Source organism: Mobula hypostoma, chromosome 3 (genome assembly GCF_963921235.1).
Source record: "Mobula hypostoma chromosome 3, sMobHyp1.1, whole genome shotgun sequence".
In the NCBI taxonomy this organism is placed as follows: Eukaryota; Metazoa; Chordata; class Chondrichthyes; order Myliobatiformes; family Myliobatidae; genus Mobula; species Mobula hypostoma.
In genome coordinates, this window is record NC_086099.1 from 170,866,227 (window position 1) to 170,878,248 (window position 12,022).

The 12,022-nt window shown below is 39.7% G+C and overlaps 1 long non-coding RNA gene across 1 annotated transcript in view; it reads right to left on the minus strand.

Annotated features, from left to right (window-relative positions):
• Positions 1-250: 250 nt before the first annotated feature.
• LOC134343603 (uncharacterized) overlaps positions 251-12,022 on the minus strand; it is a 29,791-nt gene continuing 18,019 nt past the window's right edge. The window contains exons 2-3 of the long non-coding RNA XR_010017285.1: positions 7,553-7,693; positions 251-393 (exon numbers count right to left, since the gene is read on the minus strand). This is a non-coding gene — a long non-coding RNA (uncharacterized LOC134343603). The remainder of the gene's footprint in view (positions 394-7,552; positions 7,694-12,022) is intronic.

Below are 12,022 nucleotides of genomic sequence, written 5' to 3' on the forward strand. Positions count from 1 at the left end.
TGTAATAATGCTATATAGAAGCAATTTTAAAAGTGATTCCTTTCTCATTAAAACTCATTTCAACCATCTATGATCAGCACCCTGAAGCCCTACTGTTTGTAGGTGCATGCCCTGTGCCTACAGTCACAAGTCTAATCTGTGTGAACCAGCCTCCTTTTGGTTTGCCGTGGTTGGTTGAACCATATTGTCACAATGGACTGACAGAGACTATGAACATCATGCTGGTTACCTGGAGACCAGCCACTGGTTTTATTGCCGTTTTCCACATTACAGTTGGTCATCGAAGGATGGAATCCCTTTTCTTGCTGATACATGGTGAAGTTGGTCTGTAGCCTTCTCAACGGGAATGCCTAAAATCCGCACAGAGCTAGATGCTCCTTTAAGTGCAGCTCTCTAGTAAGGGAGAATGAAAATTGTTATCTCTCTTCAAATGCAGTGAAACAGTAACATCCCTTATGAAGAGAAGACAGCAATTGTTGCAAATATCTCCAGTCCCATTCTAGAACTAGCCAGATGCTTAATAGTTCAAAACTATTGTTATTCGTTGTCAAGAAAGCATTTTCCTGAGAGCCTAAGATACTGCAATTTTAATTTAATCTCAATTGAAGCTTAAATCCATTCCTTTTTTATGTTGCAAATCCAAATTTCATTATTATCACGTGACCACACAAATTCTGTCTTGAATTGCTCACCAAATAAAGGGCATAGGCAAATAAAATTTTAAAAGCAGTAGAAGATAAATGAAACTACCAGATGACTCTTAAGATAACTTCATTTTTAACACATCTGTTCTACTTTTGGCTGGAAGGAAGATTAGTGAAAATAGCTAAAACTTAGTGTTTGTTCTTAATGGACCACATCATTTGAGCTCTGAAACCCTCAGGGGCCATATATAAACAATTACCAGACAAAACACTAATCTCTAGACCTCCGCTGCTAAATTCAAAATTAATCTGTGTAATTAAATTTGCATAAAATACTCCCCAAAGCTAAATTACAGACCTAAATTAAAAATTAATATTGTATAATTAAAAACTTCCTTTGCCACATTAAAAACAGGGTGAGAACTTACTGGTTGGCTGCTCCCCTTCACTGTCTGCATGGAATAGCTGCTTATATTTATTCCTGACACTGGATAGATGATTATACCTACTCTGCACACAGCACATAGCATTTATGTCTCTCAGATGTCTGGCTAGACTGTTTAAAGTTTTGTAGACCCAATGACTTGAAAGAGAAAAAGAAATTAACAACTTTCACGATCACAGGAAATCCAAAGTCATTCTGTTGTTGTTTTCAATGGATTGTGGTAATGAAGTTCTCTAAATGGATGGCATACAATGTTTTTCACTATACCTGCTACATGTGACAAGAATAATGTTATTTACTTGAAATTTCAGAAGGCTTTTGGCAAGGTACCACCCATGGGAAGATACTAGCATGGACAGAACATTGGTTGACTGGCTGAAGGCAAATAGTGGGAATAAAAGGGGTCTTTCTGGTTTGCTGCCGGTAACTAGAAATGTTCAGCAGGGGTTGACATTGGGACCGCTTATTTTCACATTATTTGTTAATGATTTGGATGACAGAATTGATGGCTTTCTGGCAAGTTTTCAGACGATACAAAAATAGATGGGGGGGCAGGTAGTGCTGGGGAAGCAGGGAGTCTGTAGAAGGACTTGGTCAGATCAGGAGAATTGGCAAAGAAGTGACAGATGGAATGTATTGTAGGGAAGTGTATGGTCATGGAATTTTGTAGAAGAAATAAAGGCATAGGTTATTTTCTAAATGGGGAACAAATTCTGAAATCAGGGGTGCAGAAGGACTTGGGCATCCTTGTGCAGGATTCTGTAAAGGTTAACTTGGTGGTAAGAAAGGTAAATGCAATATTAGCATTTATTTCAATAGGATCAGAAGATAAAAGCAAAAATGTAGTGCTTGGGCTTCGTAAGGTATTGGTCAGACTGCACTGGAGTATTGAGAACAGTTTTGGGCCCTTATTTAAGAAAGCATATGCTGGCATTGGTTGGAGTCCAGGGGAGGTTCACAGGAATGATCCCAGTAATGAGGAGTGTTTGATGGCTTGGAGCCTGTACTTGCTGAAGTTGAGAGGAATGAGAGAGGATCATATTGAAACCTTTTAAAGTGGACGAGAAGATGATGTTTCCTATAGTAGGGGCATCTAAGACCAATTCACAGCCTCAGAATATAAGGGTGTCCCTTCAGAACAGATATGAGAGGAATTTCTTTGGCAGAGGGTGGTGAATCTGTGAAATTCATTGCTACAGACAGCTGTGGAGGCCAAGTCACTAGGTATATTTAAAGTTGAGATTGACAGGTTCTTGATTAGTAAGGACATTAAAGGTTATGGGGAGACGGCAGGAGAATGTGTTTGAGAGGGAGAATAAATCAGCCATGATGGAATAGCGTAGCAGACTTGATAGGCCCTACAGCCTAATTCTGATCCTAATGCTTATGGTTTTATGGTCTTCATAAACTAATATATTAATAAATCAATTTACCAATTTATCAACCAAGTATTTTGAAACGTAGCAATTGTTGAAATGTAGCATACATGAGAGACGAGTCATATACAACAATCTTCTGTTGGTGCCAATGGAATAATATCCAACTAGTTTGTGTGGTTGGTTGGGAGATATGTACTGAACGGGAGAAACGTACCCTGCTTTTTTCAAAGCAGAACATGCAATTTTGCATTCAAGTGGAGCAGATTGAGCCATTGCACTTCCATCCGGTCTAAAAGCCAGGATCTCTAATCATGCAACAATCTCTTTTACATTCTATGTTCAAGTTCCTGGAACAGGAAGATGAAGGTTGAGATGGCTACCCACTGAACCACCCTTGGAAAGAATTACATTTCTAATGAGGTAGCAGCCCTGAGAAATAATGTTTTCAAACCTTCAGGTCTGGGAAATTCAAACAAGAATGCCCACTAAAATAAAATGAATGAATGCAATTGAAGCTGCTCAGCCAAGACTTTGGGGTGTTTAAAAGTGACTAAATGACCAGTAATTTCGGTATCCAGAATCAATGCACCTGAAGAAAAACTCTGACTGAAAACGGAAGCCATCTGCTCTTGTCTATGCTAATTGATCTGTTGAGCATTTCCATCCCATTCTGCTTCAAGAGTTAGGGATGAAGATGTATATGTGGCAAAAATTTCAAAAGAGGATCTATTGCACTGGGAGTCTGCATTGTGCACTGTAGCACTGAACATCAATCATATGATGAAATGTTAATCATGGGATTTGTATTTCCTCCATGTCTAGCTTAACATTCTCCGGTTTACTTTACAGGTATACATTTATATAACCAATTCCAATTGCAGCTCCTATTACATTTGTGTTTTTTAATGCTTCTACCCCACACTGGGCAGATGTGCAGAAGCCTGAGGACCCACATCACCACCTTCAGTAACAGATACTTTCCTACAACCATCAGATTCTTGAATGAAGCTGTGCAACCCCTGCCCCACCTCAACAATGGGATATTATGGACCACCTCTTGCATGGACTTGTCTCTTGTTGGGTCTTTGTTTTTGACATTAAGATCTTGTTTTCCAATCTCTTATTTTTTTGTTTTCAATGTCTTGTGTAGTTTATGCATAATTGATATGGTGTATCTATGTGCCTGTGAATTTATGGCAAGCTTCTCTCTGTACCTGTAGTTCACAGTGCTTGTGCACATGTCTACAAACTTGATTCAATTTGACTTGAGACTGATTTGGAACAGTATTTTTGGAAGGAACTGAGTAAGTTAAAATGCTAAGACCAGAATCTCAAGATTCTGAAGATGCTAGAAATCCAGAGTTACACACACAAAATGCTGGAGCAACTTAGCAGGTCAGGCGGCATCCAAGAAGAGGAATAAATACGATAAGCTCAAGCTAAGTCTAAAGATATCTGGGCAATAGAATTTTGACCAGTACAGGGAATGTGCTCCAGAATAAAATCACATTATACCAACAGCCACTGTTTGCCACATATATGGCATGAGCTTCCAGAAGAAGTGGTTGAGGTAGGTACATCAACAACATTTAATAGGCACCTGGACCTACACATGAATAGGAAATGTTTAGACAGATATTGTTCAAGCACTGGGAAATGGGGTAACTTAGATGGACATATTGATCAGCATGGCCTTATTAGGCAAAGGACCTGTTAATCTGCTGTATGACACTATGACTATTCTACCAATGCCAGCTCCCCAGGCATATCTGCCTAAATCGCATTGCTGATAGCCATAGTTATAATGTATAGAGTTCAACACGATTGGGATTAATTCTTTTGTGGTATTGAAATAAAAATGAACATTACTGAAATGTTATGTTTTGTAATAATCACAAGAATTTTCAATAAGTACTCCATTAAAACATTACTCTAGACTGCGCACCATAGCCGTGAAAAAATGACGATTAAGTTTTTATGTTGTGAAATTTTCCCTCATGTTAATTAATATCCATTTGATCCTTATTTTGCCTCTCTCTAGATTTTTTAAAATTAAAAAAAATATTTTAGATATACAGCACAGTAACAGGTCATCAGGCCATGTTACTAATTAACCTAGAAAGCTATACATCTCTGGGATGTGGAAGGAAACTAGAGCACCTGGAGAAAACTGCAGCACTTACATCCACAGAGAGGAAATGTTTTGAGAAGTTAGTGATGAAACATATCAACTCTTCCCTGAGAAATGACATGGATCAGCTCCAGTTTGCCTACTGGAGCAACAGGTCCACAGCAGATTCCATCTCATTGTCTCTTCACTCAACCCTGGAATATCTGGACAGCAAAAATGCATACATCAGGATGCTCTTTGTCGACTGCAGCTCGGCATTCAATACCATCATCCGACCAAAACTAATCAATAAACTTCAAGACTTGACCGCAGTACATTCTTGTGCAACTAGATCCTCGATTTTCTCCCTTGCAGGCCCCAGTCAGTTCGGATTGGCACAATATCTCTTTCACAATCTCCATCAGCACAGGTACACCACAAGGCCTTGTGCTTAGCCCCCTGCCCTACATGCTTTACCCTTATGAGCGTGAGGCTAAGCACAGTTCCAATGCCATTTACAAGTTGGCTGATGACACTACTGTCATAGGTCAAATCAAAGGTGGTGATGAATCTGCATAAAGGAGGGAGATTGAAAATCTGGCTGAGTGGTACCACAGCAACAATCTCTTACTCAATGTCACCAAGACCAAGCAGCTGATTATTGACTTCAGCAGGAGGAAACCAGAGGTTCATGGACCAGTAGTCATTGGAGGATCAGAGGTGGAGAGGGTCAGCAACTTTAAATTCCTCGTTTTTAACATTTTGGAGGACTTTTCCTGGACAATTATAAAGACAGCATGGCATTGCCTCTACTTCTTTAGGAGTTTGTGAAGATTCGGCATGACATCTAAAACTTTGACAAACTTCTATAGTTGTGTAGTGGAGAGTATTTTGACTGGCTACATCACAGCCTGGTATGGAAACATCGATGCCCTTGAATGGAAAATCCTACAAAACATAATGGATGTGGGCAAGTCCATCATGTGTAAAACCCTCCCCATCATTGTGCACAGCTACAAGAAGAATTGTCATAAGAGAGTAACATCCATCTTCAGGGGCTCCCACCACCCATGCTCCCTTCTCACTGCTGCCATCTGGAAGATGATACAGGAGTATCAGGACTCACAACACCAAGTTTATGATCCCTCAACCATCAAGCTTTTGAACCAAAGGGGATAACTTCACTTGCCCCATCGCAATATTCCTATAACTTTTGGACTCACCTCCAAAGGCTCTTCATCTCATGTTCTCAGTGTTTGTTGCTTTTTTATTTTTATTATTATTTCTTTCTTTGTGAATTTGCACAGTTGGAAGTCTTTTGCACATTGGTTGGATGTCCAAGTTGTTGCAAACTTCATTGATTCTATTATGGTTATTATTCTATTATGGACTTATTGAGTATGCCCACAAGACAATGAATCCAGGGTTGCGTATGGTGACATACATGTACTTTGATAATAAGCTTATTTTGACTTTCAAACTCATGTGGTCATAGGAAGAATGTCCAAACTCCTTACAGATGGCAATGGGAATTGACCCCGAGTTTCTGATGCTGTAGTAGAGTTATACTAACCGCTATGCTATTGTGCCACCCAGTACCAAAGATGTCTTCATTCTACAGTGGTTATCCAGTTTCTTACAGGTATTCTCAAAACCAAATCAATATATATAGTTGCAAAAGCAATTGCTGTTTTTTTATTATGCCAAAGTCTTTGTAATCCAAAGGGGTACACTTCATTGGCAAATCAATTATAGTAAATTTGGGATTAGTATCTTATAAAATGCATCTGACTGAAACATTCTGGAGGTGTCTAAAGACATTTCTACAAGGAAAATCTTTGTGTATAGAATGTTCTTATTCATTTAAGCAGTCCTGCAGCTGTTATATAATTATCTAAGTTGCAACAGTGACCTTTTTTTGACATAAGCAGCTGAACTAGGAAAAGCCTAATAGGTGTTGACTGGAATAAACACTTCATCCTTTCCTGTGTCCTGAAGCCTTTTACTTACAGCCACTAAAAGGTGCTGAACTCGAGAACTTGAGGAAAGCAGTGAGAGTCACAATGTGTAACTAGTCCACACTCGCTGAGTGAAATGCAGGCAGCTCACCTTCTTCATAGCCAGACTTAACCATACCTTGCAGTGCTGCACACCATAGCAAGAGGTCAACATCATTACGCAGACACCAGATAAAAATTCACCTGCACTGCTTAATTAAGTCCAGCCTGAACCCCTTAAGAGGCCATGTATTGTAATTGGACAGGTGTAGGAAAATATTGGCCCTTGAAAAGAACGCATAATGAAACATCATGAAATAAAGCACAATACCATGTTTTCAGATGGGCACTACAGTATTTGGTAGAAGGAAGGAGGAAAATCTTTGGTTTTCTGTATACACATTGGACAGGAAGGACCTTTAAGACAAATGAGAACAGAATGGAAATAGGTAACTTTGCAAGTCAATGCTCATTCTAGTTCCATAGACTTGGATGCAGTAGAAAAGGTTCATTGACCTCATATGACATTCAAGAGCAAGAAATATGTATTCAGATATCACATTCTATCAATTCCTCTACTAGTGTCAGCCATGCTCATTTCACCTTCTATCAGCCTCCATTATTCCAAAGGAAAATGCAACATTCCTGCGTTCCATTGCAGTGTTACATCTTTAGCCCTACTACAAGCATCTCACTCACTTCTCTCAGCTCCTTCTTCAGAACATACACATCTCCCAAGCACATGACAGCACTGACTGAACCACTTCCAGCTTTCTTACAGATTGCAAGAACTAAATGGGAGGTATACCTGCATGTTCTAATATATGCTGAGAGGAGCTGCTGAACATTAGTGAAATTACAGTTACTGAGACTTTGGCAAAGATTTTTTTTATAGATAATAAGGACAACAGGTAGCTATCTAAACCTTATACTTCTGTCCCTTTCCTCCACTGCTCATTTGAGTATTACTTACTTACTGTCTGTTATGCTACTGCCGTTTACGGTAGCAATGAAGGTCCTCAATCTCTGGCAGTGGTCAGGGCTTCCTTCATTGTGTCAGTAGCTTCCTCTTGATCTTCACCATTGTCATGCAAGTCCCAGGTGGAGGCTCTGCAATACTGTCAAACTCAGATTTAGAAAGATTCTTCATTGCTGTTTGTGTAACTATTTTGCTTTACCATTCAGGTTTGTTAGCCCTGAGCTGAACCTCCGAGCCTGGAGACCTGGTGGACCACTCTGAGTCTGTCCTCTACCCTTTGACCTATCTGGGATGGGTGACCCCACCATGAACCAGAGCATAAAGCCCAGACTCCAGCCAACATAGCTCTCCGGGTCATTGAGGTACACAAGCCACAAAAAGGTTGTGGTCCTCTTGGAAGTCATTTGAGTATTGATGTCGACATTGGTGAGGCCAAATTTGGAGTATTGTGTGCAGTTCTGGTCACCTAACTATAGGAAGGATATCAGTAAGATTGAAAGAGTGCAGAGAAGATATACTGGGATGTTGCCGGGTCTTCAAGAGTTGAGTTACAGGGAAAGATTGAACAGGTTAGGACTTTATTCTTTGGACCATAGAAGAATGAGGGGGGAGAGATAAATACCAGAAGGCATGGCTTTAGGGTGAAAGGGGTAAGGTTTAGGGGGAACGAGCTGGCATTTGATGTGGTAAATGTGGGCTCACTCTTAAGTTTTAAGAATAAATTGGATAGATACATGGATAGGAGAGGTCCGGAGGGTTATGGACTTGGTGCAGGTCAATGGAACTTGTGGAATAAAGTTTCGCCACAGACTAGAAGGGCCAAATGGCCTGTTTTCTGTGCTGTAGTGTTCTATGGTCCTATGGTTCTATGTCATAGAATATTGATGATGGCAACCTTGTGCAGTGTGCATTACATGATGAATAAAAAAAAGCCGAATGATTAACGTAGGCTGGTCCAGAATGGTGTAAGGTATGGATTAGCACAGGGCAATTTCACAGAATAAAGGTATCATGCTGTATTGATTGCCAGGATAACGTGCACTGAACTGTTTCATTTGAGGACTATAGTAAATGTCTTAGTCTTTGGAAAAGTGGAACTCCACTTGATTCATTCTTTGGAGGGTTTCTTCTGTTTTGAGCATGTCTGCAGAGAGTAAGAATTTCAGGTTGTATATTGTATCCATTCTCTGATATTAAATGGAACTATTGAACTGTCTCCAGCAGCAAGCTTGGTAGAATTCGATACATAGAAGTACATTTGAAAGGTTGCCTTCACTGGCAAGGCAATCCTTTCCCTACTCTCGTGACTACAGAAGTTTGCAAATTTCAGCGAGAATGACCTAAATGAGAGAAAGTAAGTAGGTGGAAGTCATATGGCCTTCTGCTGAGCAGTCTTATACTTCTTTATCTCTTGCTTCTGCCAGGAATTTTGCAGGCCCTGTTCAAATTTCAAAATTCAAAATAAATTTATTTTCAAAGAACATCAATGTCACAGTATTCGCAGTAGAACAGAGAAATGAATCAGTGAAAAGCTACACACAAATGAAGGCTGACAAACAATTAATGTGCAAAAAAAAGACAAACTATGCAAATTATAAAATAAATAAGTATATAAATAATGCAGAGAAAATGAGTTAAGAGTCCTTGAAAGTGATTTCATAGGTTGTGGAATCAGTTCAGTGTTGAGGTAAGTGTAGTTATCCATGCTGGTTCAGGAGCCTGATGGTTGAAGAGTTCCTGAACCTGGTGATGTGGGATATAAGGCTGCTGTACCTCGTTCCTGATGGCAGCAGCAAAAGGAGAGCATGTCGTGGATGGTGGGGATTCTTAATAATGGATGCTGCTTTCTTGTAGATGTGCTCCATTCCAAGGCAATTGTCTAGTAATGCTTCTGGGGGTAACGGGTTTGTGTATCAACCTAAACGTAGCAAAATGTCCTTCAATATCCATCACAACAATATCTCCTGCCTCTGTCTTATCTATGCCTTTCATCACAACCCATCCTGATGTGGTTACCACATGTACAACAATGTCTATAGATTTCCATGTGAAAACAACTATGGAAAGCACCGGATTAAATTAGAGTCTTGCAATATCCATAAGAAATATATCAGTAATTAGTCCGTAATCCATCAATATCATCACTGAAGAGGGAGTGTCCTTGCAATTTGATGGGGTCTCAGCTGTATAAAGAAGGCCTAATTGAGAAATTGAACTTCAAATGTCAGTGCTATGATCAAACCTACATTGTAGGGGACATTCATCTTGCTCTGCATACCTCTGATAGCTGCTAGCTCTGTGCTCATTAAAGTATTTGTGAAGATTGCAGCAATCACAATGCACATCTGAGTTGTGGATCCAATCAGTATCTTAGTTCTCAAATACCTTAAGATTTGTTCTCTTTTTACCAATAATGTTACTCTGAAGTTTACATTCAACAGTTTTGTGCTCTTTTTCCAGACATGGAATGGTTTTACAATAATCTGTTGAAGAGGTTTGCTGGCCATGGCTGAATTGTTTGGGCTGGTTAATATGGTTAAATCTGGTGTTGCTAGAGTTAAGCACAGTTTTCCTTCAAGTGCTGCTTTCAAGCCAGAGATCTCAACCCACTTAGAGAAGTAAGGAGCATTTTATAGAATCTGAGTTCTGAGTTAATTAGTGGCATGACAATAGTCTTCAAAGACACACTTTGATGACACTCCGATCAGTCCCCGGTGTATCCTGACAATTCCTTACTGTGGAATTTCAAGGAGCATGAATACTGTTGCACAGAACAACTGTGGACTGGTACTGGGATGTTCTTGCTTCCAACCCCTATGGCCCATTCTCAATTTCCTTTCACGGATTCAACTGAAAACTCACAGATGACCTTGAGTCATCAAATTATTGTGACTATTCAATGTTCACTCCATTGAATCCATAACTTGTTCCATAATGACACCTTATGAGAACAAATTAACACTATAAGCATCAAAAACCACCAAATAAATTATGACAGTGGAAATAGAAGGAATTTACAGACACACAATGCAAGAAGCTTGAGGATATTTAAAACACACGCAGGAACTAGGAAGGGGAAGAAAATCCAAAGAAGGTATTTCAAAGATTGTAGCATGAAATGTGCTACACCAGTTAAACAGGGGAAACTAATGACCACGTGGTTCTATAAATCTGCATCAAGGCAAACAGAGCCATTAGTTAGTGAAGAAAATGAATGAGGTGTGCAGAATAGCTCCATATTAAGAACTCCATTATACTCATATCCAGAAAGACTTCTGCATGAAATAAATAGAAAGCAATGTGGAAATCAATAAGAAACCAGTTAAAGAAAGCCAACAATAAGACATTGTTTAGGGAAACAGTGATGGATGATAAGGGCAGGCTGGGAGGGAAGACGTGATGCTAAACAATACCGTAATGGCACTTCAGTGAAAATCTAATAAAAATTTGCAGATACTGGAAAACTGAAACAAAAGCAGAAAATGCTGGAAACACCAAACTTGTCATCCAGTATCTATGGAGAAACAGGGTTAACATTTCAGGTCAAATACGGATCTCCCCCTCCCCCTCCCACTTTCAAATTTCTTACTAGCCCTTCTTTCAGTTAGTCCTGACAAAGGGTCTCGGCCTGAAACGTCGACTGTATCTCTTCCTGGAGATGCTGCCTGGCCTGCTGTGTTCACCAGCAATTTTTATGTGTGACCCTTCATTAGAACTACCTCAGCCTTAACTGTTGTTAACTTACATCAACTTGCTAGGCACATAGGGTGGAAAATTCATTTCCAGATGATTACCACATACAAATCCTCATAGAGGGATCAGAAGTGGAGAGAGTGAGCAGCTTCAGGTTCCTGGGTGTCAAGATCTCTGAGGATCTAACCTGGTCCCAACACATTGATGTAGTCATAAAGAAGGCAAGACAGCGGTTATATTTTATTAGGAGTTTGAAGCGATTTGGTATGTCAACAAATACACTCAAAAACTTCTATAGTTGTACCGTGGATAGCATTCTGATAGGCGGCATCACTGTCTGGTATGGAGGGACTGAAAGAAGCTGCAGAAGGTTGCAAATCTAGTCAGCTCTACATTGGGTACTAGCCTACAAAGCACCCAGGACTTCTTCAGGGAGCAGTGTCTCAGAAAGGCAGCATCCATTATGAAGGACCTCCAGCACCCAGGGCATGCCCTTTTCTCACTGTTACCATCAGGTAAGAGATACAGAAGCCTGAAGGCACACACTCAGCGATTCAGAAACAGCTTCTTCCCCTCTGGCATCCGATTCCTGAATGGACATTGAAGCTGTGGACACTACCTCACTTTTTTTAATATACAGTATTTCTGTTTTTGCACAATTTTTAATGATCTTTTCAATATACGTAATTGATTTACTTGTTTATTTATTATTATGTTTTATTCTATTTATAACTTTTTTCTCTCTCTCTCTCTGCAGATTATGTATTGCATTGAA